Source organism: Ostrea edulis, chromosome 8 (assembly GCF_947568905.1).
Source record: "Ostrea edulis chromosome 8, xbOstEdul1.1, whole genome shotgun sequence".
In the NCBI taxonomy this organism is placed as follows: Eukaryota; Metazoa; Mollusca; class Bivalvia; order Ostreida; family Ostreidae; genus Ostrea; species Ostrea edulis.
The window spans coordinates 40,949,645-40,974,269 of NC_079171.1; the positions used below are offsets into that span (position 1 = coordinate 40,949,645).

The 24,625-nt window shown below is 34.5% G+C and overlaps 1 pseudogene; it reads left to right on the forward strand.

The window, feature by feature from the left end:
• The window catches only part of LOC125661685 (multiple epidermal growth factor-like domains protein 11), a 77,021-nt pseudogene that overhangs the window by 50,123 nt on the left and 2,273 nt on the right, over positions 1 to 24,625 (forward strand).

Here is a 24,625-nt window from a genome sequence, read left to right on the forward strand (position 1 = left end):
ACATATCAACAATCATCGGCGAATTACCGAGGTTGTCCACATTCTTATATATATCATACCGTTAATATACAAGACAGAAATTGTTCCCCGCACTTTTTAAACGCATAAATATATCTAGATTATATATCAGAAAAATTCATATTGCTTTTTAAGGCAGATGAACCTGAACGTTGCCACTGTTTCTGTAGTATGAGATATTTTATGTGCATGGAGGAATTTTTAAACGCATAAGTCATTCAGATTAAGGGTTATTTCAAGGTCACAATATAATATGAATATCGCCTTCGTGCATACTATATATTAAAAAGGAAGAATTATTTGATATCATAAAGGAATACATGTAATATATATAATCATTGACAAGATAAGTTTTCACTTATACAGTTTATCACTTGATAACAGTAGTAGATAACGACAAAATATTATGACACTTTTCCTGCGATACAACTATCAGGACATGTACGCTTTGACGTACTTTTTCATGGTGACGTCATATGATGCGAAGTGCACATAGGTACATTTATAACAGCACTGTGCTTTGTCCCGTATAGCCTTAACTGAGCTGCTTGTTTTATGCGTCACTGAATTGTAAGTACATGTATTCAACACATACACTTGCATATATTATACACAAGCACTATACATAAGACATTGACATACAAGCATTATACATTGATTTACATGTCTTCTACACATGTATGATGTAACACACATATTCACAGAAATATCTATAGTTTATACATTGTAATTATATTGTACAAAAATGTAGCTAGTGATGATAGTAATGTTGGAATTAATTGAAAGGCCCACATACGCAAGAGACTACAAGGAAAGACCTACCCTAGTGGATACAGTAGCTACGCATTCAATAATGTATGTGAAGTAGAAGTGTACGGTATGTTTAATTGTATCTTATAACTGCATCCAGATATAACTAGTGCATGCTCAATTCGTATATTACAGTAATATATATATTCAAAAACCAAAAATGCGTCCGTGTTTATATCTTTACATGCCCCTAAATCGTCAAGAAAGATTAGTTCTAAAACTCTCTCTCTAAAACTCTCTCTCTCTCTCTCTCTCTCTCTCTCTCTCTCTCCCCATATAGTGTTCATCTTTAATAAATGAAAATTACATCAGTCCGTAGGCTTGTCATTGCATACGCCGACATTCAGTGTAAATCTAGCATTGCTTAGTTGTACTGATGTAAACACATCAAATGTGAATGCATATATCCGGAACAGATATCAGTTATTATTTAAATGGACTTTGGGAAGTTTTTTGAGTACGTGTATAGATAATGTGGTATATTTAACTGCTCTTTCCAGGCACGTATAATCGTAAGGGGGAGGGGGGAGGGGTCCTACTTTATTTTGCCAATGATCAATACATGTTATTTTCATAAGCGAATACAGATATATCGGGTAATGCCATACTGTTTTTGATAGTAGTTTTGATAGAGAATAATGTAAACTTGAAAATCATGAATTGAATTGGATAAGCGCTCGCCCCCTCCTCCTTATGATCATGATCTGCTATTTTCATATGCGAATAAGAATATATATTGAGTTTACCCTCCCCCCCCCCATATTCTTGATAGTCTTGTTAGTAGTGTTGAATGAGAAGTAAACAGGCTTAAAAATTATGAATTGAATAAATGTAGTGAATGATGACACCCCTTCCGACGATTTAAGACTTCGAAGATCAGACAGATTTTTTTAATTTGGTAATTAACTACCGACTTATTCTTCGACCCCCCCCCACCCCACCCCCTGAAAAATGATGCTACGTGTCTGTTTCTAAGAGTCAGTATATGTAACTATACAATATACCTTTTTTAAAAATGATTTTAATAAATATCATGCATGTATTTTCTTTTTTCAATGTGCGCGTCAGGCCTATCCAGAACACCTTGGAATGAGAGAGAGAGAGAGAGAGAGAGAGAGAGAGAGAGAGAGAGAGAGAGAGTACTAAATATATACTACATCACCTTACGGTTACCTAATTTTTCCTAATCATGGATACTAATATAAACTTTTAGTAGCAATCTTCACAACATATGCATATTTTATAAAATTGATAAAAGTCGGGGGTCATATGGTAGGTCAAGTTGTTCCCATAGTAGAGAAATGGTCGACACCAGTACCCCCCCCCCAAAAAAAAACTGAAGGGTAACCCCTCCCTGATACTACGGTGTCTGAATATTTATATGTATACATGTATATATACATCCTGCCCCATTGCCTTTGTTATATATGTGTACCTGTAAACGTGCACCTATTACATATATATGCGATATAGAAAAAAAAACTGCTACAACAATGGTCGAAGTTTCGAATCGATCACAGTTTTGGAGAAGCTACATCTCGCTTGAAGACCTAAATTATTTGCTGTTATTTTATTTTCAATTTAAAACGTTTTAATAACCTTTGGAATCAATATCTAATTGCTAATGTGGTAATATTTAATTTCAACATGCATCATATACATACGTTAGAATTGATGTAAGAAAACTGCTTTTTAAGATAAAACCACACAAACACGTCAATATTATTAGCAATAAGTACTATGCCTTATATTTGATACACTTGTATTAAAGATAGTTTACAATTTAGCGACAAAAAAACAAATAACAGACATCCCAACTATCTAGCTCTAGAGATAAAACGTATCAGTACCCATTTTTGCCGAAAATGAACGAGGTTTGGTCCGATGTTTGCAAAATGAAAATAAATTCGAGTTATTAGAGGTATATGCGTGTATTTGATTTTATTTTGTATTCAATTTATTCTTGAATAATTTTATTTTGAAAAGACAAACATATTCCCGTGACCTTTAAAATCGAAAGATGAATAATTCTCATTCATCATGCGGTGGATTTTTGATCCGCCTCCGTGACTCAAAAGGCAGACATCGTCTACATTTATTATCTGCAGCTTTTTATGACAAACTAGGTAAAGCATTAATTGTTTGACTGGACATATTTATTAAATCGCAAATGAAGTAAAAGTTCATGAGGTTAAATAATGGAACAGTTTGCTTCAGTTTTATATAACATGCAAAATATTGACTTTACGTATCGAAAACAGCCGATTTCCGCATTCATTCTTTTTGAAAATCCATATTGTTGCAGCCAACAACCGACACCATATTGATAATGATTGAAGAATATTAATGGATACTTAAACATGCAAAATATAAATGTGGTTGTTGCATGCAAAAGTATTTGTTTTTGTTAAAATGTGTTTATATTCTATTTCAAATTCACAGATTCCGCTAAACAACCCATCTTTAGTGTATATTCATGACGTCATAATAAAATATTACGTTATTTTCATGTAAGTGGGATAAGAAGAACATCCTAGTTGTGTAAATAAACAAAGTCATTAAGCATGGTATGAAAGTTGAAAAGATGAAAAAAATATGTGCGGTATTTAGCCATAATGCCCCTTGTTCTTTGTTGGTATTTTATCTTAGAAATTAGAAAAATGCTAACACTAAGTATGTACAAACTAAGTAGAATGACTTTAATTGGTTTGTACCCAATGACAGATTGTATTTGTAAATTAGATCGTTATAACGACCATATAATTTTCAAATGGCCATGTTTAAACGAGACTGTAGACACCTGTGTAACATCAACATATTTTGCAGGATCCTACCACGATTTAAAAAATCATCATATGCAGAACACGATCTTACTTATCAAATTAGTTGAGAGACATAAACACCATACATAGGTAGTAAAGAAATATTGCTACATAAATATGGGAAGTTGGCGAAGGATCAGCTGAAGTCGAGATATATCGGCACCATCCATGATCATATAATTCTGTTTGTCATATATCATTGTCGTTTTCACTATATTTGAAGAACAGTCTAGACCAGTTATATACGAGCACGTAGAATATTTTTTGGTTTGCAGCATTTATTGGTGATCGTAGGTTCTTTCATTTTACAAGTATATATGGTCGGATAAGACCAAAAAAAAAATGCCAAAATTGAACAAATTAACACAGAAGCCAATAAAAATTTTATTGACACCAGAAATATTCTTTGTCATATATAGCCATGTAAATTAAACACAAACAGATATAAAATCAACATTAATTAGAAATTCAAAATGCATCTAAGGAAAACAATGGGATGATTCGACTTGGCAATTGGCCACATTTACCCAAAATATGGCGTTAGTGAAGTAGTATCTAAAATATTAAATAACCATTTCATATTTCTATAAATGATTCATATCAATGGAAAGAGACCCATGGACTGCCCATCGAACCATCTTGCCCCCACAGTCTTTCATAAGTTTAAGATTCCCCATTGTGGTTTCAAAATAAACCAAAAAACTCATTATTGGATAACTGAGAATGCATGTATATTGCATTAACTAACTGTATTTTCCCAGGTGAAGGTATATGTTCACTGTATGTATAAGGGAGGGGGTGAATTAGTTCCATTATGAAACTTTTCTAAAAATTTGATGTGCATTAATGTATCAACGATGCATGTTTTAACGAAATTTTGATATATAAGGAAAATTCAAACACATTGGTTGAAGTTATAAAATTGGCACATTTTTTACTAAAATATCTAAGAAAGAATAATCAACCGTGATATTTCCTTTACATCTATCCAATATTATTGTTTTCAAAAGGCATATACAGGTACATGTGATAAACGAGTACATGTAATTCTTTCCCTTAAATTCACAGTTTACTTTAAAGTATGTCGTACAACATCCAATGATCTGAGCTCATAAGTTTTTTTTAAATGTTTTTCGTCCAAGTCCCAAACTTTGCAGAAGTTCTTTAATCTTCAGAAGTTGATCAAACATTTTTAAATTTGAGGAGTTGTGTGGGTCCAGAGGATACGTCATCATCACTGTAAATTGAGTACCTGTTCAAAATAGAGATAAATATATTTAAATGAAAAAATATGAACATCTGATATACTCAGAATTGTCTTTAAAAATGCTGTCTGGTATTAAAATGGAAAAAAAATCTAAAGAAAATATAGTACCTCTCTTGCTGTTGAACTTGTTGACTCGAAACCCACTTCAACGTACACTGGTCCTATCTAACTTCCTTTGGTCCTCAGGCTGATGCCTAGAAAAAAGATCATCATAATTGATATTTGCACAGTTAGGCCTAGTATACCATTGAGTAATTAGACTGTGTCATACAATGTGGAGTTTGAAATTGTGTCTCAACAGATATTCAGTGAAAATTTAAATACTGATGTTTTAAAATTATATATTGCAATATGAGATGACATATATGTTTTCCTAAACTGTCATAGACTCATTACATATGTTTTATTTACAAAATGTGGGTCAAGACACATGTCGTATACATATCTTACTTATACATACATGTACAATAGATACATTTGCCTATGAGGGGGCACATGCAGGCTTGTGATTAATTTACATAATTTTTAAAAAGGTTTTGTCATCCTACATGTTTGTGTGAACCACTTTCTATCAGGTTTCCCCATACCCCTACATAGTACATGTATATCTATACAGATATTTCTTTTTCATTACTTTGATACATGTAGTTCAAGGTATGATAATTCCATAATAAAAGAGGCAAACTTGTGAGAACTCATGTTTACAAATGTGGTATACATATACATGGCATCCGTTTACAATTACATGCATAGGTGGGAGTTATATTTTAGGTACACATGGAATACATAAATATATGTACAAAATAATACATCTACTGTATGACGTATGTTTAAACTTACAGATGCTATTATAAATCGCGTTGTGAAATAGCAGAGGAAACGTGAGTTGAACTTTTGAATATAAATTTATGGCATTTTTTTTCACTCACCAAACGAAACTATGATTTCGTTGCCCAAGTTAAATGCCTCCACCAAATTCCTCATGTAGGAAGAAACTTTGTTTAGCCTCTCAATGGCTGTATAGACAGTATTTAATCTCACAGCATGCAGCACTCGAACATTACAATACATCAATTAATAATTTTGTTTACGTAGCGCATCTATACATGGATTGATGGTTTAACATTTCGTTTGGCAAAAGTACCACAACGACGAAACATTTCATCTACCATTAGCACAGACATTGACGTATACTTATGTAATATGTTACTGATTTTCTCTAGGCGAGTCAGTCAATGCAACAAAACACTTTCGTAAGCCCTTTTCATTTTTCAACTATTCTATGACGGAGTAAGGAATTCTGGAAAATAAATTCAGATAAAAATACACATTTTTTTTACTGATCACGTGGTTGCTATCCGTCGCTACCTTAAGTGATTTTGTCAATTACTTTTGATGAAGTATTTTCCAAAACTTTCTTCTTCATATCTATGTCGGCTTTTATTATAGGAAGGTTATAGACTGTACATTGTGATAATTTATCTTGCATGTCCATTAATACGTTTTTCATAAACTTGTAATATTTAACGTCTGATGATTCATGATATTTCTCTATAAATTACCTAATTTGAGTCTAATACAACTCAAATAGTACTTTACAATGTAAAATATTTTCTAAGGTTATCATGTACTTAGTTTCGAAGGATTTGATTGCGTTTTATTTGTTTACTAATTCTACTAAGGTTGTTCTGTACCCAGTTACTACGGACCTGACTGTGCTGCACCTTGTCCTGATAACTGTCGATACTGTCACATAGAGACTGGAGCCTGTCAGGGATGTAAACCTGGATACCAGGGACATCAGTGTGAACTACGTATGTCTGTTTCAGTGTTACTTATTTCTTTATATAAATTTCAGAATTGTACCTTTTTACCCCATGATGTATTTCATTTGTAGCTTGCAACGTTCAGTATTACGGAGAACTATGTATGGAGACATGTGGTAACTGTAGTAACGGGATGACGTGTAACAATGTGAACGGAACGTGTATCAACGGATGTGACGTTGGTGTCTACAGAAACAAATGCAAAACACGTATGTCTCGGCGAAATATATATATATATATATATATATATATATATATATATATATATATATATATATTAGTGCTTGTTGATTATGCACTATGCATGCTATACTAAAGTTATTAAAGAGGTGGCCTTTCGAAAACGTAGTATGAATTATTATCAAAATATATAGCCATCCAATAATTATGTATCACAAAGTCTTATCACAAATGCGTTCCCTCCCCAAAGATAACCTTTTAAATGAAAAATGTGAATTCAAGTGTCAAAGACAGATAATGATACATTTTTATGCATTACAGTCGCTAAAGGTCATCTAGATAATACTGAGTGTACTTTATATGGTGAACAATGTAAAACATGTTTATCACATACATGTGCGTACAATTCTTGGTCCAGGTACTTTAAGAAACTTTAAATTAAAAAAAAATGAATTTGTAACTTTTACCTTAGAAATAAATCTGAGAAAATGTACCATTAACTATGATGCTAATATTTTTGTGTTGATTTTAACTCTAGCTTGTCCTGTCGGTTGGCACGGGAAGAACTGCTCTCTAATGTGCACTAATTGTGACACGTGTGACAGATTTACAGGGCAGTGTACATCTCCCTGTTATACAGGCTGGAGGGGATTATATTGTACCGAAGGTAACGTATTGATTAAATGGAAGACGACAATCCATTGCTGAAATTGGAATTATTTGTTCCGTTTCCCCCTGATATGTGCATTTATTTGTACATTGTATATGTAATTAACTAACATTAACATTTCACTTGATGAGAATGTCGTTTATTATTTCTTTTTTTTTTTTTTTGCTGTACATAGAATGTGACGGAGGAAAATATGGACTTGGCTGTAAACTTAAATGTGGAGTCTGCCTAGATTATAAACAATGTCACCATATAAACGGATCATGTCTAAATGGGTGTGATTCCGGATTTCAAGGACATCTTTGTAAAAGTGGTAAGACTCAGGGTGATTTGCACCAAACAAATACCAATTCTACACAAAAATGTTACGTTTATACGTTCATATAACAATGTTTTGTATCCAATTTCAAAAGCATAAACTATTTTAGATATAAAGGAGCCATATTGAATGGTTTTATTGATTTCAGAATGTTCTCCTGGGAGATTTGGAAAGAACTGTGCGCAAACATGCTCTGACAATTGTGATGGAGATCTCAAACTTTGCAACGGAACAACGAGAGAATGTTTGGCTGGATGTCGTCCGGGCTATTACGGGCTGCGATGTGACAGAGGTAAATTACTAGTGCAATCTCTTAAGTTTCCTGTATGTACCTTAATGAACGAGTCAGGTGCTTTATTTAAGTTTAGATGCAAGTAGGTGTATACATGATATCAAGTGAAGTATATGCATTAGAACATGTGCCAGCCGCAGTAGCTCAGGGGTACGTCGATTGCTGCGCGATTGGAAGGCCTCGGAATGAGAGCTATTTCCATGACCGCGTCAAAACTAAGACATAAATAGAGGAAGTTAAATTTTCTTGAGTCATGGGTCTTTTGGATATGGCCTAAAAACAGAAGACCTCTGTCACGATGGGTGTTGGAACGTTGAAAAACCTGAAATGTTATGACGAGATTTTTTCATTCATATGGACACGTCACCAAGACCGGTGAAGTTCTTGGAATTTAGGCCTAACCTCGGTGCTTACGGTCATTTAGCAGTGAGGGTTCTTTAGCGTGCCACATATACTGTGACACAGGTCATCCGAGGACTCGTTACATCCACACCTAATGCCGAGCGTTTGGCGATGGAACTCTCACTACCTGTTTTAACTACTTAGGTTTGTCGAGGCTGGGATTCGAACCCCGGCCTTCTGCATGCGTGGCAAACGCTTGAACCTCTCGGCCACCGCGATCCATATTGGTATTTACCTACAACTGTCCAAATTCCAATATGAGTGAGCAATTATCGAAAGGACGTAAAAAACAAACGTAGCACAAATACGTCTATGCTTACATCGCAGTTAAACATATTTTAGAGGGAAAACGAATCATTCATTTTCACATAGAGTTTTCAACATCGATATTCAACCTTAATTCTCCTATTTGTACGTTTGTGTCCGTATGTCATGTGCAGTTTTTTATATGATGAAAAAATTGAAAATACGCTTAACGAAAATGAACAAATAAAAGTAATAGAATATTCACTGATACGTCCATGAGCGCTCATCATGGGTCGAAATTTGTGGTACTTCACTTAAAACTGGTGTCATCTCAGTAACGCTCGAGTGATCAATCAAATAATTGACATAAAGAATACAAAATTGAAAGAAGGGCAAACGTGGACATGTGGAAACACCAGAAGTGGAATCAGCATTTTTGAAACGGTAACACTTACCCGCGTTTCAATTGTGGTGTTGCCTTGAATTGAAGTTTATAGATAAACGTGTTAGTTCAGCATGAACCTAAGATAATCGGTAGCCTAAAGAAGGGAAGTATTAGTTTCTATCTTCCCTTCAAATGAGGACAGAAGTTAACCTATGGTTAAATAACAAGACATGCGATAGTTATAATGATTTTGGCACGCTCTTTGCAACTGAGAATGCCGTGCTCAGGCGTCAAATCCAAACGTCAATATCGGTAGTCATCGTTGTTTCGTTTAACTTATTGATAGTCAGGTATATTTTGTGCTTGGGCTTGAAAACAGAGGAACAGTATCACGCAGGTTTTGACACGACAAAGAAACCTCATCATAACGGCCATCAGCGTCAAGCTTATGTGAAAAATGAGTGACTTTTTTCGAATGTAATGGGAAGACAGATACTTCAAATTTAATAATAGGTCATCTTCAGGTTCGTTTTTTGTTTTTTTTGTTGTTGTTTTTTTGTGTTTTTTTTTTTTTTTGGAAACGATAAATTGTATTCTGAAAATATCACTACTTGTTTCCCGAACCGTATTAACATAATATTCAACAACCTCGTTTAAAGTCCGCATTTAGGAAATTATATGGTTATTTTAAATACATAATACAATATTAATACAACTTGTCATTCCGTGAAATGTTTCATGTTTCACGCCAATTGAGGACGTTCTACACACTCTGATTGTGACTACGGATTACTTCGTTTACGCGATCAAGGTATGGGGCTCACGGCGGCTGTGACAGGTCGACATGGGATGCTCAATTCTCCTAGACATATCATCCCGCCTCTGGTATGCCCAGGGGTACTTGCTTGCCCTATTCTTATTTTTTGTATTTACTTTTGTTGACTCTTCTTGTCCTTTATCACGAATTCACAGGGATATATCAAGTCGACGTGTGAATGAAAGTGATTATAGTTCAGAGACAAAAACGTCGTCGATATATCTAAATGTCGAGTTCAAATCCACTGTAAGATATTTTTCTTCTAAAATTTATGAAGTTCATCATTTGAAAATGTTTTACTCAAACGGAGACGTCATCAGTTGTAGGGGTAGTATTACAAAATTAGACCCATGTTTATCGGTTATAGACTTTCGTATAATTGTCATCCTTCAAAAAGTAGACATTTCAAATTTTAATCACTACCGTTTTATTGTATGCATCTTCACCGATGATTTTTAGAATGCCCCATGAAAAGATATGGTATAAACTGTAACCAAACCTGTGGTAATTGCAAGGACCTTGAGAAATGTCATCACGTGAATGGGACCTGTCTCGAAGGCTGCGGCAGAGGTTTTAAGGGAATGTTATGCAACGAAGGTAATTATATTCTCTTTAAACTGAGGGACAATATATGTGCACAGTGATTATTGAACCCTCGGGTGTTATTGAAATTTGATTCGTTCATTCCATAATGGATGAGGGTATAATAAAATATGTTTCATGATCTTACAAAGTAACGGGTAGTAGTTATAACAAGTTTCTAGCCTCTTAGTTAGTAGACATGTAAGGGTACGTATTTATAAACAAGTATCCATAAATACTATACAGTAAAGATACTTTCAAACATGTCCTATTTTGTTTTAAAAATCTGAAAATGTAAACACAAAACTCTTAAAGTTGCACATCTAATAAATGCCTTTAGGTATCTGTTTGGAGTAGACTTTACGCCGCACGTTAAGGCAATACGATTAACCCAATAGCGAAATTTAACAGTGCTTGACATTTCAACGCTTCGTTTTAGTTGTGATTTGTAGTTTTCAGTATTTATGTACATTTTGATAAAAGAAAATTAATATTTTTGCTATGGAATGAATTTGATTTGGGGACATAATATATCGTTGGTTAACTAAATATATTTAGGTTGCAATAGTCTCCATTAAAGTCAGCATTTTGCAAATTGTATGGTAATTATTAGGATCTAGTTTGCCAATAAACCTATCATTAGGTCAAATGCTGCCATCCATGTTTGATACTAATTGTTGGGGCGTTCTTTGCACACTGATTTTGACTACGGATGACTCCGTCTGACTGGTCAGGATGTGGGGCTCACGGCGGGTGTGATCGGTCAACAGCAGTTGTTTACTCCTCTTAGGCACATGACCCCGCCCCCAGTGTGTCCATTTGTTTTATCCGTCCTGTCCGTGTTTGTCCAACTCTATTTTGCAATCCTTGAGAGAGTTGTGAGATTGGTCCTTGTTCGTTCGGTTCACCTTTTCAAGTTTCATACCAATTGATATCGTTCGTTGCACACTGATTTTGACTATGGGTTACTCCCTTTAACCAATCAAGATATAGGACTCACCGCGAGTGTGACCGGTCAAACACAATCAAATGCCATAAGATCTTATATCTATATAAATAAAACACTTATTTTGGGATCGATACCTAACAGGTATTTTTTTTTGTGTGTTCCATAATAGAATTTACAATCAAATTTAAAATTTTTTTAAAAACTGGTTTATAAAAATGAGTTTTAAGACGTTTGTTTTAAATGTCAGTAGACGTTGACTTCTTGATGACATATGGAAGGTCATTCCAAAGACGTGCTGCAGCCAAACTGAGTTGGCGTTGTCCGTATATTTCCTAATTGTTGGCACAACAAGTCACGACTTCGATTTTTACCCTAATGATAGACTTGGTTTGTATTCATTTGCAATGTATGACGGCGCAGATCCGTGGATGGAACAATATGTATTGGTCAAATCCTTGAATCGAGGCCAATGGAGTTCCGCCAGAATCGGAAATATGTGTTCCCGTTTCGGCAATCTCGTTTAAACGAGCAGATGCATTGATCCTATGTTTTCCCCAGTCCAAAATATAGACAGTTTACATAATCAGGTTTAGATGTTAGGCGTTAACCAAGATTGTGCAAGATTCCTTTGTTAAGAAGCGTCTTATCCGCCCGATGTTTAAAATCTGATGCTGACATGATTTGACAACTGATAGCACGTGTTTTCCATTGCTGTTGATCAAAAATACGCATAATGAATAAAGATCTTATGTTTGTGATGCAGGTTTTTTTTTCGAGATACCTAGTTGACCCAATTTTTATCTTAGTTGTTTACAATGTAAACTGTTCATGTGCATCGTCTGCGTAGCTATAAAACTTCATACCATGGCGATGACACATTGTTCCAATGGGTCTTGCAAAAAGACAGAATAATTTTGGTCCCAAAACTGATCCCTGGGGAACAGGAAACAGTAACGGACGATATCTGATCTAATTGGTCCAACAGTAACCCACTGGTGTCTATCTTGTAAACAAGATCTGATCTATTCTAAGACATCATCATTAACTCCACAGGGTACGGGACGCCGTTGACGTAGTATGTCATGGTCAATTACTTCGAAGACTGCTGACAAGTCGAGAAAGACAAGGGCTGCCGTTAATTGTTGATCGAGCGCCGACATGTCGTTATGTTAGTGAACAATAATAGTTCGTGGAATGTTTGTACATATATATCACTCTGCTGTCTTTATGCTGGGTTCATGATAAAATAACCATATTTCCCATCTTTTGCATTTGATATTTCTACAAATTGTAATAGTAATTATTTTGTAATGAATGCACTACTGCAGTGAAAAATGCGTGTATGGAGCTTCATAACTTTGGTAACTATAGCATAGCTATCATATCGACAGAGAATTCTGACAGACATTAAAGTATACCATGAATATAAAACATATTTCACTTTTAGAAATATCCCAGGGAAATTATTGTAAATCTTCACAGCAGCGTAACTTTTTTTTTGCTAACACGCTTCATGTAGTATACCAACCTGAAGCTTTGCAGTTTATCCCCTATATGAAATTCATGTTCGTAAATAACAACTTACAATTTGACGAAATCAATTCGTTTTCATGTATGTATTCTATATATTCCAATCGTTCATGCTTAACGTCACCGAAAGTTCATAACATGACATGTACAATCTTTCTGTTCAGTTCATAACAACAAGTAGAGAAAATACACATGTTGTTTGCCTCACATTTTGTATGAATATAAAATTAACTTGGATATATGGAAATAAATACTCTGGGGTCATATTATTTGCTATAGGAATGCGATATAAACACAGATGGTTTTATAAATTATCAGATTTTTTTTGAAAATTTTACAGTCTGCGACTTTGGATATTTTGGTGCTAGCTGTAAAGAGGAATGTAGCGTATTCTGTAAAAAATCACGTGACTGTCATCATGTGACAGGCTATTGTAGAACAGGGTGTAAAAGTGGATGGCGTGGAAATGATTGCTTAGAAGGTCGGTATGAACACACACACTGAATACATTAATGTAATGTTATATTTCACTAGTTCTGTATCAGTTATCAATTCAGTCGACAGCCCACAAGAAGAATGCGAAGGATATTGGGAAACCCGGTTTTATGGAGTCCTGGGTGCCTTCTGTGCCACACTTGTCCTAATTGGGGCGTATATAATTTACAGGATCACGAAACGGTAAGCAGCTTCTTTGAAAGGCAATCAAATTAAAATTATTACAGACAAAATAATGATGTGTTTCAAAGTGGAATGAAATTATTTTCAGAAACAGGATGGAAGTAGACAAAAGTCAAAAATATCGCTCGAGTAACTCCACCAAATCTACTAAAGAAGCAAACTCACGGGTGAACGACGTTGAGAAAATCAACAGTGGATATCAGGAGCTGGGAGAATTGAGTCCATCATCAATCTATGACTCCATTCATTAGAAGAAGATATATTTTACACTCCATGCATTGTAGTGTATGATCACACTGTATCACTGGTTCTGATGTATATACATTGTGTACTCCAGCATGCTAAAGGTTCACGGCGATATGATGTTGCCTTGGCGCCGCGTAACTTATTGCATCCATTGTAAAAATTCACGCTGCTCATCAAGCCAATGTGAGGCTGGGTTGTTTAATAAACAATTAACGTTTTGTCATTACAGAATGACTATGGTCATTCAAATATTCGTTATTCATTCTAAGACCTGATTAATCCATTGTTTTAAAAAATGAATTGTAAACGGATGATTAAGGTGAAGGTATAAATCATAAATGAAAAAAGAACTTAGACATCAGTATCAAAGTGTTTAACCACTAAATGTGAGGTTTGATGATTGATTACTCTGGTCTTTTGTTTTCGTTTATTTTATTTTGTCTTTTTACAATTTTAGAAATATTAAACACGCTTAAGGAATATCAACAAAGCTAGGGTATAATGGAAATGTTTACCTCCCATTTTGTATGTAGATAATAATGTTATACTACTGTATTACTTTAAAAAAGAACCGATGATGCAATATTTCATTTCTGTAAACGATCCGCAAGATAGTTGTATCCCGTCTTAATTATAATGTTAATTCAGCACCCTTGCAGAAGTTACATTAAGTTCAAAACACTGCTGCCTGGCTAGTGACACGTTCACGGAAACATGAGCATATTAGATTCTCATATCGCTTCACTGGTTGTCCGTGATATATCAAACGAAATATAAAATCTTAGTGTATACTGTCAAGGCCCTATATGGATTAACTCCAACATCCAGAAACTAGTTCAAGTCTACCATTCACAGCGAACACTTCGGTTTGCGTATTTGTCATACCTTATAAAGTCATGAACCCGTACTAAACTCTATGGCAAAAGACGGTTTGATGTTTCATCATCAATTTTATGGAACTGCGTCCCGTTGGATCTTCGTGTCCAAGATTCATTAGCTGGTGTGTTTAACCTTAAAACATATCTTTTTAAACTTGCATTTAATCTATAATTCGGTATTTACATATATGTACACAGTTATTGTGTAAAAAAAAACGCAGTTTTAATATTGTTTCATGTTTTTTTCTGTATGTATTCATTGTTCTTTGTTATAGTTTCTTTACATTGTTTTACATGTAAAGCGCCTTAGGATAGTTGTCTTAATGAGGTAAAACACTATATAAATGTACATCAATAATAATATTAATAATAATAAATCATAACGGTGTGATTCACACACATGTAATTCGTTGAAGACATCTTAAATATGTCAAGAAATTCCTGTCTTACTATTAGCAAATCAGCATTTAAAACCACCTGGCCATTCACCCAGATCATACGAAAAGGTCGGGTTACGGTCGGAGAAGTTCGATCTAATTTTACTTCCGTGTCTTGATCCTAAGGTGTCGCCATCATGCTGCAGATGTGTCTGATTTTATTGGCTTTACAACTGTCAACTGCGTATGGTATGATCTCGAAAAATAGATTATATTTATTGTAAATTTGTACAGTATTTCATAGAGTGTCTTATAAATTACGAATTCAGTTTAAATCAGTAGTACTTATCTAAATTGTTACATCTGTATTCGCTGCTAAATTATGCGATTTATTCCTCTCCTTGCTACTATAGGACTCGTGGACACATTTTTCGCATAACAGTTCAATGTTTTCATTAATGTAGGTTACACAAAATGTATGACTCCATCTACATGCATAAGTTATGTTTGTAATATGTTTTTATCGTGTTTGATTTGAAGAATAAAATCTAGTTTATATTCTAAAACAATACATATAAATATCAACATAAGCAATAAAATATCTCTCTTCGTTATTCCATCGGGTTATGAAGGTAGCAATCATTGCAGAAAAAATCGAGGGTATGATTTTTTTTTCTGTAATGCTAGCTACCTTCATCACCCGATGAAACAACAAAGAAAACATTTGAATAAAAAGTCAAAGTGTACAATAAGATACTTCTGTTTGATACACATACTGTTTTCTCGTCAATATTAGCATCTCCTTTTATGCAAATCACCGTTGAAAATCATTTTTCTCTGTATGATGATCGATTAATAAATTAAAACAAAGATATTATATTCGAATTAATGATTTAGTAAGCATTGCCTTGTTGATTTTCAAATACATTTCTCACTGGGGAAAGGGGGTGTTTTATTGCTGATCCGCCTTTCAACAAAGCAAATAAAAAGCATACGTCACATTTTATCAGATGATGTCAGTTACATTGACATGTTGATCGCGATTTAACACTTGCTTACATATGTCCTTGTGTTGAATTTACTATTAGTGACAATGTTGTATGCAAAGGTAAGTTTTCATGTAGTAGAAATTTTCACAGAGTTAAAAGCCTAACATTATTGCATTTTCTGATATTTGAAAACTTACGTTTTGGTAGATCTAGGCCTAAACAATGCAATTTCCCATATTTCCTTAATCTATCGGAGATGATCGACTTCAAAGTCGATCTCTAAAGGGCAGCGAAATACGCATTGCATGCATAGTCTACACATATTCTCTCTCATGACAGACTTCAACTTTCATACAATGATTTAATAAATAGGCTAGGTTCCGTTAAACTAAGATTAAAAATGGCGACCTTCACAGATAGTCGCTTTATCGTTGTGGCTAAGTGAATCATTGCGCGGCTCAGTTGACTTGTATTTTTCCGAGTTTCTGTACAGTTTGATAAACGAAGGTTAGTATCGTTGTCTCCTGCATTAAATTATAAGGACTGACTTTAATTCTGGAGCAAGTTAGACGATTATGACCTGGTTTTGGTCAGTTTACGCTTTTACAATACTTCAATGCCACTAACAGATGTGCGCATTGTATGGAGAGGAAGATCAAATTGTTTTCTTTAAAGTTATAGTGACTCTAAGGATTTAGGGTGTAAATAGTTTGTGAACATTTATCCTATATGGCTTATTGGAGCTCATCATGTCTATGTTTCCCTTTATGATTTCTCCCACATACCATACAGTGCATTAAGGGGAGGATGTTTCATTTGGAACACCTCCAAATTGGAGAACTGGGAATATATTTCTCATCAAAACATTCTCTAGTTATATTTAAACATATATGATGTACATTTCATCTTAACATCAAAGTACGTCTGTGGTATGGAAATCAATGAGTAAAAAACGACTCGATTTTCTTACGGAACTACTATCGAAATATTGCAGTATGTGCATGTATATCATCTGCAAATTCGTTGTTACTACTGCGTCTACACCAGTCTTGGTAACACACTGGTTAAAACGCTACTTTAAGCTTCATTCTCAACCCCAGCGCTGAATCATGCATGCTTGTTTTAGTGTCGCTTATATCTTTACATATATATCTATATTGTTCAGGATTGTCCCTTTTTATTTCATGATGTATTCTATTTGTAGCTTGCAGCCCCCAATATTACGAAGAACTATGTAAGGAGAGCTGTGGAAACTGTAGTGTCGGGGTGACCTGTAACAATGTGAACGGAACTCGTACAAACGGATGTGACGTTGGTGTCTACGGAGACAAATGCAAAACACGTTAGTCTTGGAAATATAAAATATGATACACACTGTTAATGCATGTTGTGATGCAGTTATCAAAGAAATATCATTTCGAAAAATGTATTCTATAGTATAACTGTTACCAAAGTAAATCTTTATTCAATAATGATATCTGCCAAAGGCGTATCACACAGGTTTTCCCTCTTTTTATCCATTGAATTAAATATCAATGTGTACAAAGCAAACATTTCCAACGCTCATTGCTATTTACATGCGGGGCATGTGACGAAAATTGTAAATCACAAATCTCACATACATTTTGAACATTACAGTAGACTTATTTGACTCCAGTCTTTGACACTCTGTTTTTTGGGGTTTTTTTTCAAATCTTACAAGTTTATTGTTATTTCGGATTTCCAATATTTCGGCTTCACAAACATCATTGAAGAAATATTGTTTGTCAAAATGCGCACCTGGTGCATCGCAATAGCTATCGTATAAGTTTTACAACTCGATTCTCGATTAAACCACTTTCAGTGAGAATAAATGATTAGGTAATTTTGAAATCGTACATTGGATTTTACCCCAAAAATAAATCTCAGACTCTATACCATGAATGACGTCCGACTAATCAATCGTATTACTGATTTTTTAAAGCTTGTCCCATTGGTTGGCATGGGAAAGACTGTTCTCTAGTGTGTACTAATTGTGACACGTGTGGTAGATTTACAGGACAGTGCACATCTTCCTGTTATACAGGGTGGAATGGAACACATTGTACCGATGGTAAATTATAGATGAAATAAAGCGATATTTCCGATTGTAGAAATACGAAAATATAATAAAATGTGTAAACCATTTTAATTATTTTTCCATTTTTTTTATACTTGCCAAGTAACATTAAAATCATACCTAAAAGGTCCATGTTATTTCTTGTACTATGATCAATAGAATGTGACGGACAGATATATGGGAATGGCTGTATTGAGAATTGTGGAACCTGCCTAGGTTATAAACAATATCCTCACATAAACGGAACATGCTTTGGTGGATGTGATTCTGGATATAAAGGAGAACTCTGTAAAACTGGTAAGGTTTAACATTGACATATGGTTATTTACTTTATTTATATTCATCTTAAATATTCACGAAAAGGCGAAGATAATGAACAGTGATCAATCTCATAGCTCCTATAAGCAATACAAAATAAAGAGTTGGGCGACATTAGAAGCGGGATCAGGTGCCTAGGAGTAAGCACCCCATATCGACCGGTTACACCCACCGTGTAATATATAACAGGCACCGCGAAGAAGTAAGCATATCGTGTTCTAATCATATTTAACTTTCAAAATCATACATTTCTACCAATGTACAAGGAAATATATGTAAATACAAGGTGAAGATAACGAACAGTGATCAATCTCATAACTCCTACAAGCAATACAAAATAGATAGTTGGTCAAACATGGACCCCTGGACACACCATAGGTGGCATCGGGTGCCTAGGAGGAGTAAGCATCCCCTGTTGACCGGTCACACCCGCCTCGAGCCCCATATTCTGATCAGGTAAACGGAGTTAATATATAGTTCGATTATGAGGTTTAGGTTTGATTTGAAGTTAACATAATTCAAATATTTGATAAGAACATTGACTCATTTATTTAGCGTTGAACCGAATGGGACATGCATATTTAGGGCATAAATAATATCTAAAAATATTTACAATCATGTTACACTTCTTAATATAACAACATTCTTTTCTTTTACCACATGTCTACTCCTTTAACCAGTGAAAACCACCCATTTCATATATATTTATGATTGCATTATTCTTTCCTACTCCGCGTGTGACATCAAAAATGCACACACATTTTACCTAAATCTATAAAAATTGATTAGTGTGTTAAATGTGAAGATAACGAACAGTGAACAGTGATCAAGCAACTCCTATGAAAAATACAAAATAGAGAGTTGGGCAAACACGGACCCTTGAACAATACCAGAAGTGGGACCAGGTGCCAAATAGAAGTAAGCATACCCTGTCGATCGGTTATACATATGTACTCGCCGTGAGACCTATATCTTGATTAGGTAAAGGGAGTTGTCCGTAGTCAAAATCAGTGTGTCAAGAACAGTCGAACAATCGGTATGAAACACGTCAGACAGCATTTGACCCAATGATAGATTGTATTGGGAAACTAGATCGTTATAATGACCATTGAAATTGCCAAATGCTGACTTAAATTGAAACTGTTGAAACCCCTGTACCATTAACTTGTTTGTCAGCAGCTTGCCTCGATTTGAAAACTGACCATACACAGAACAAGCTCTTGCGTATCGAATCAGTTGAGGGATATAAACACAATATGTAGGTGATAGTGGAATATTGCTACACAGATATGGGAAGTTGACGATGGAGAAGCTGATAGAGAATGTACGAGCAAATTCAGAAAATGCAAATGTTTAATGGTTTCTCATATTTTAATTGAGTGTGGTTCGAGTTTGTACGGGACTTGATGTAATTACTCGTGCAGGAAATCATTGTCATCACATTAACAACTCTTCTAGTGATGGATGTGTACCCATATAACAGGGTAATGAATATGCAGAATTCTGTGTCAGTTTGCGTAGGAGTGCGGCATAGACGAATATTTTCATATTTTCTTGTGATTTTGTAAATTGTTTCATTTTTTTTCAAATTGTCTAGCCTGCGACTTTGAATATTTTGGTTCCAACTGCCGAGATGAATGTAGTGCATTCTGCCAGAAATCACGTGATTGTCATCATGTGACGGGCTATTGTAGGGCAGATGGCAAAGGTGGATTGCGTGGGGACGATTGTTTAGAAGGTCGGCATGGACACAGAATCATGTATCAACTTAATGTTTTAAAAAAGACACATTGCATGTTTCCAAAATATACAAAATTATATACATTTTGTCTTTACTGTAAGAGTAAGTTCGTTGAAATATTGCGATAATTAGCCACAATACAAAATTCCAATCTACATGTAAGCCCTGATTTCAAAAAGTATCATTGATTTGATAGATAGTCTTGTAGTACAGTAACGTCGCATGTGACCTTCTTCGATCGAATGATATTGAAACTAGTGTTAAATATCAGGGCCTTAAAGCATTCACCAATATTCATCATGCATAATGTTTATTTCAATGTTGACAAATTTTCCGAGTCTTATGCGTTTTATCAACCAGTGGATGCAAATAGTGATGCAAAGACATAGATGTAGCGAGGAAAGAGAGTATGAAATCGGCAATTGCGAATAGATAATGTTTACATATGTCGATAGGTCGTTGTCTAAGCACTATTTGGTAATGATATTACTCTAAAGATCTGTAATTGGCTTTTTGTTTTTATCACAATCAAAAAAGAAAAGCAGTGCCATCATTATTCATGCGTGGATTAGATAGACACGATACGTTACATTGTTGATAACTTGGCATACGACCAGTGGTATATTTAAAAAAAATGAAAATGATCAAATTTAAAGTAAAAGTCACAACATTTTATCTTAATAAAACAGTTTCATTATCATTACTATTTTTTTAAGTGTGATCTACACGTCGTAAGAAAGTAGGAACGAGGCGTATTACTGTATTTACTGTTACGATTTCCTATAAAGAATGGAAAAATTATGTATCAATTTATGGTGAAGAAATGTAACATTTATCATTTATATCTGCGCGGGTACACTAAGGCAGGCGATGGAAAATCTTTACTTGGATGAAATCGCGACACAATATGACGTCATAATTGAAATAAGTATTCACTAAGTATATATCAAATTCCGATTTTATTTTTAATTGAGTTGTATTCATGCATAAAATAAACCATGCAGCTTCTAAGATCCAAAGAAATATGAAATGCTATACTGTTGTCGTGTGAATTCTGTTTCATCAATATGAAAGTAAACTGATGAGATCGAGTGACGTTGACATATGTAAGGAATGTGTTAAAGTGTGTTATGTAAATATGGACAAAATGTGGAGTATTTGAAATATATGATATGAGATATATGGGATATATATGTGAAACGCTGAAAATGTATTGCTATTATGAAAGTATGGTGATTCCATCCATGTATATTTTTGTTTAACAGGGATAGCATTCCTTTTAGCATGTCGATCCCATTTTCCTCTGTCCGACACTGAAATAAAACCGCAAAAGAAACACACTGCACCGAATACTTCTAGATACCTTTTCTACACCGTGTGAAAGTAATAAACTAATGTGCATGACAATTACTGATAGAGTTGTCTGTTACGAAAACTTTTAAAGAAAACTGCATAACATCAGTGCAAAATGTAAACATGGGCTAGATGTTTTGTGTTTAAATGTTTGCTAATCATTTCTTACTGAAAGTGGTAGATTGGATCAGTAATTTTGATAGGTTATGGGTCGTTTACCGTCATTATCGCCAGTAAGACCAATATTTAAATCAAGGGGTGGTGTGTTACTTTTCCATTTTCTATCAAGGTACACCTGTGATATATTTATAGCTGTCATGATATTTTGATACAAAATGTTCTCATGTAAACAACCAAGATAATGTTTAAAAGTTAGTAGCTCCTTCTCTCTGTACAGGGCAGGTTTAAAAAGTACGCATTTTACGTACATACATGGAGTGTTACCTGCCTTAACATACCCTCGTGAAGGTTGAATTATGTTTCATCTTTATGTTTGTGTACATTTACCAGTTGGTAGAAACCCAAAGTACAATTTATTTGTTGTTACATGTACAAGATGAAGGTCGGTTGGTGCGACTTTGTATTGAATTTGAAGATCATAACATAATGCATATGCCGTAGGCCTAGCAGTGCTTAGGTTCGATGTAACCAGTTTCTCGTAGTTTATATGGGTTTCTGTCCAACACCTTTTTGAAAACGTATATGGATAAAGGCAACTGGTCTTTTTATGACAAAGTCCTCAGTCCTAATCTATTTTACTGACAGGTATTATACTGATACCCCCAGTTCAAAGTCAAATTCATTGTAAATGTACAAAATTCTAGTAAGCATCCAAACATACATCCATGCGTACGCATACGTGCGTATGTGTGAGTGTGATGGTGGTGAGTTACTGAAAATATACAAAAACAAAAATAAGTATTCCATAGCAAAGATAAATTACCTAATATTTGATAAATGGTATCCTAGTAACTAAATACTCTATCAATTTCAGTAAGTAACATTGTTTACAGTAAATATTATTGAGGGCTACGCTCTCTCAGGGCCCGAAAGGCCGTGAGAGCGGAGCTCTCCCTATAGGTATCACGTATATACATGTTTAAAAGGAAAATATAAAAAAGTAATGAAAAATTAAACCATACCTATTGAACTTGAGAATTGTGGCCCCATGGCGGCGATTCGAATACCAGCGCGTGGACATGTATTTCTGCATTTTGAATCTCGTGTACCCAAGTTCACGTCCTTCTGAGATTTTAGTACATAAAATCCGTAAAAGCATGTACATCTTGTTTTCTTAATTATATATTATATATCATAATTTTATCTTATATAATCACTCCTGGTTTCGAGTAATGCAATTGCACCTTGTCTCCCCCTATGTTTATGCTAAACACCGAGGCTGAATATGACGTCACAATGCACTGTTTACATCAGTTGCATGTAGTTTCCCGCATTCAATGAGTAGGCGGATCAAAAATGTCTAAAGTTAGAATACTTTGATTGAGCTATGTCCTCACACGTTAGGTGCTAAATTCGAAATATTTTTGGCCTGTTATGGATCTACATACTAATGCTAATACCTTTTGCTTCGCTCTCAAACACGGTCACGCCGTACAGCATATTACACTTGTACTCTAGAAAACCAGTACATAATGTACGAAAAACAATTTCATCTGACTAGAAAGTGGTAAATATATGTTCCTAAAAAACTACAAAATATTACACATAAATAACTACAGGAAAATATTCCTATCAATACATGAAAATTGCACAATGCAAAAAAAATTCACACCAAACACTTTCACAGCATACATTATATGTCCTTCAATACTATGAAAGTTAATATGAACCATATTATCATATACTTTGCAAACGTTAACATAAAGTTGTGAATTTTCATTACAAACGTACACTCTAAACATGTTACCAAAAATGCACTTTCGCAAGTAGACATGTTGTAAACATTCAGTTAACAACAATATGTACATAAATTCTCTTGTAGAGTAATTTGTATATAAAATGTCAGGTTTAACTTACCATCTTAGAAGTTTCTCTCATAGAAAAATGTAGGTCTTTCAGCACAGGTGACTAGTAATCTAAATGGCTGGTACATTGTACTGAAGCTTGTGCACCTGCAAAAAATGTAAAATCCAGGCTAAACCGGATATTGAAACATTCAAATAAATCCGGAAAAATATGGAACTGAAAAATCCGGAAAAATGTTTGTACAGTGATAAATTGGCCATAACAGGTATTGTACCATTAAACTGCATAAAGCATCCAAATACATTTTTAATCAAAGGCCACTTACGTTATACTATGCTTTTTTGTCGATTAAATATACTCTGTTTATGGAATGGCTAACAACTGTTTTCAACCCCTCTCGCTCGAGGGCGCATATCAAGTCACACCTAATGCCGCATAAAATATCGAAGTAAAGATGCATATAGCAAGATTCTGATTTCATCACTTTCAAATCCCAAAACTGTGCAAAACCTAGCAAACAAATTCAAAGTAATTTTATGCAAGATAATGATTAATTTCGCTGGAAAAAAAGTAGTTTGGTAACGCGCAATGCGTCCTTTAACTTGTTTTATTTCATTAATTTTGTATCAATTCAGTCGATAGTTCACAACAAACGGATGCTGAGGGGTATTGGGAAACCAGGTTTTATGGAGTTCTGGGAGCCTTCTGTGCTACACTTGTCCTAATTGGCGTGTATGTTATTTACAAAATCATGAAACGGTAAGCAGTTTCTTCTAAAGTCACTAAACGTAAAATTATCATAGGAAAATAATAATTTAGTGTTCATATTGGATTAAACTTATTTGC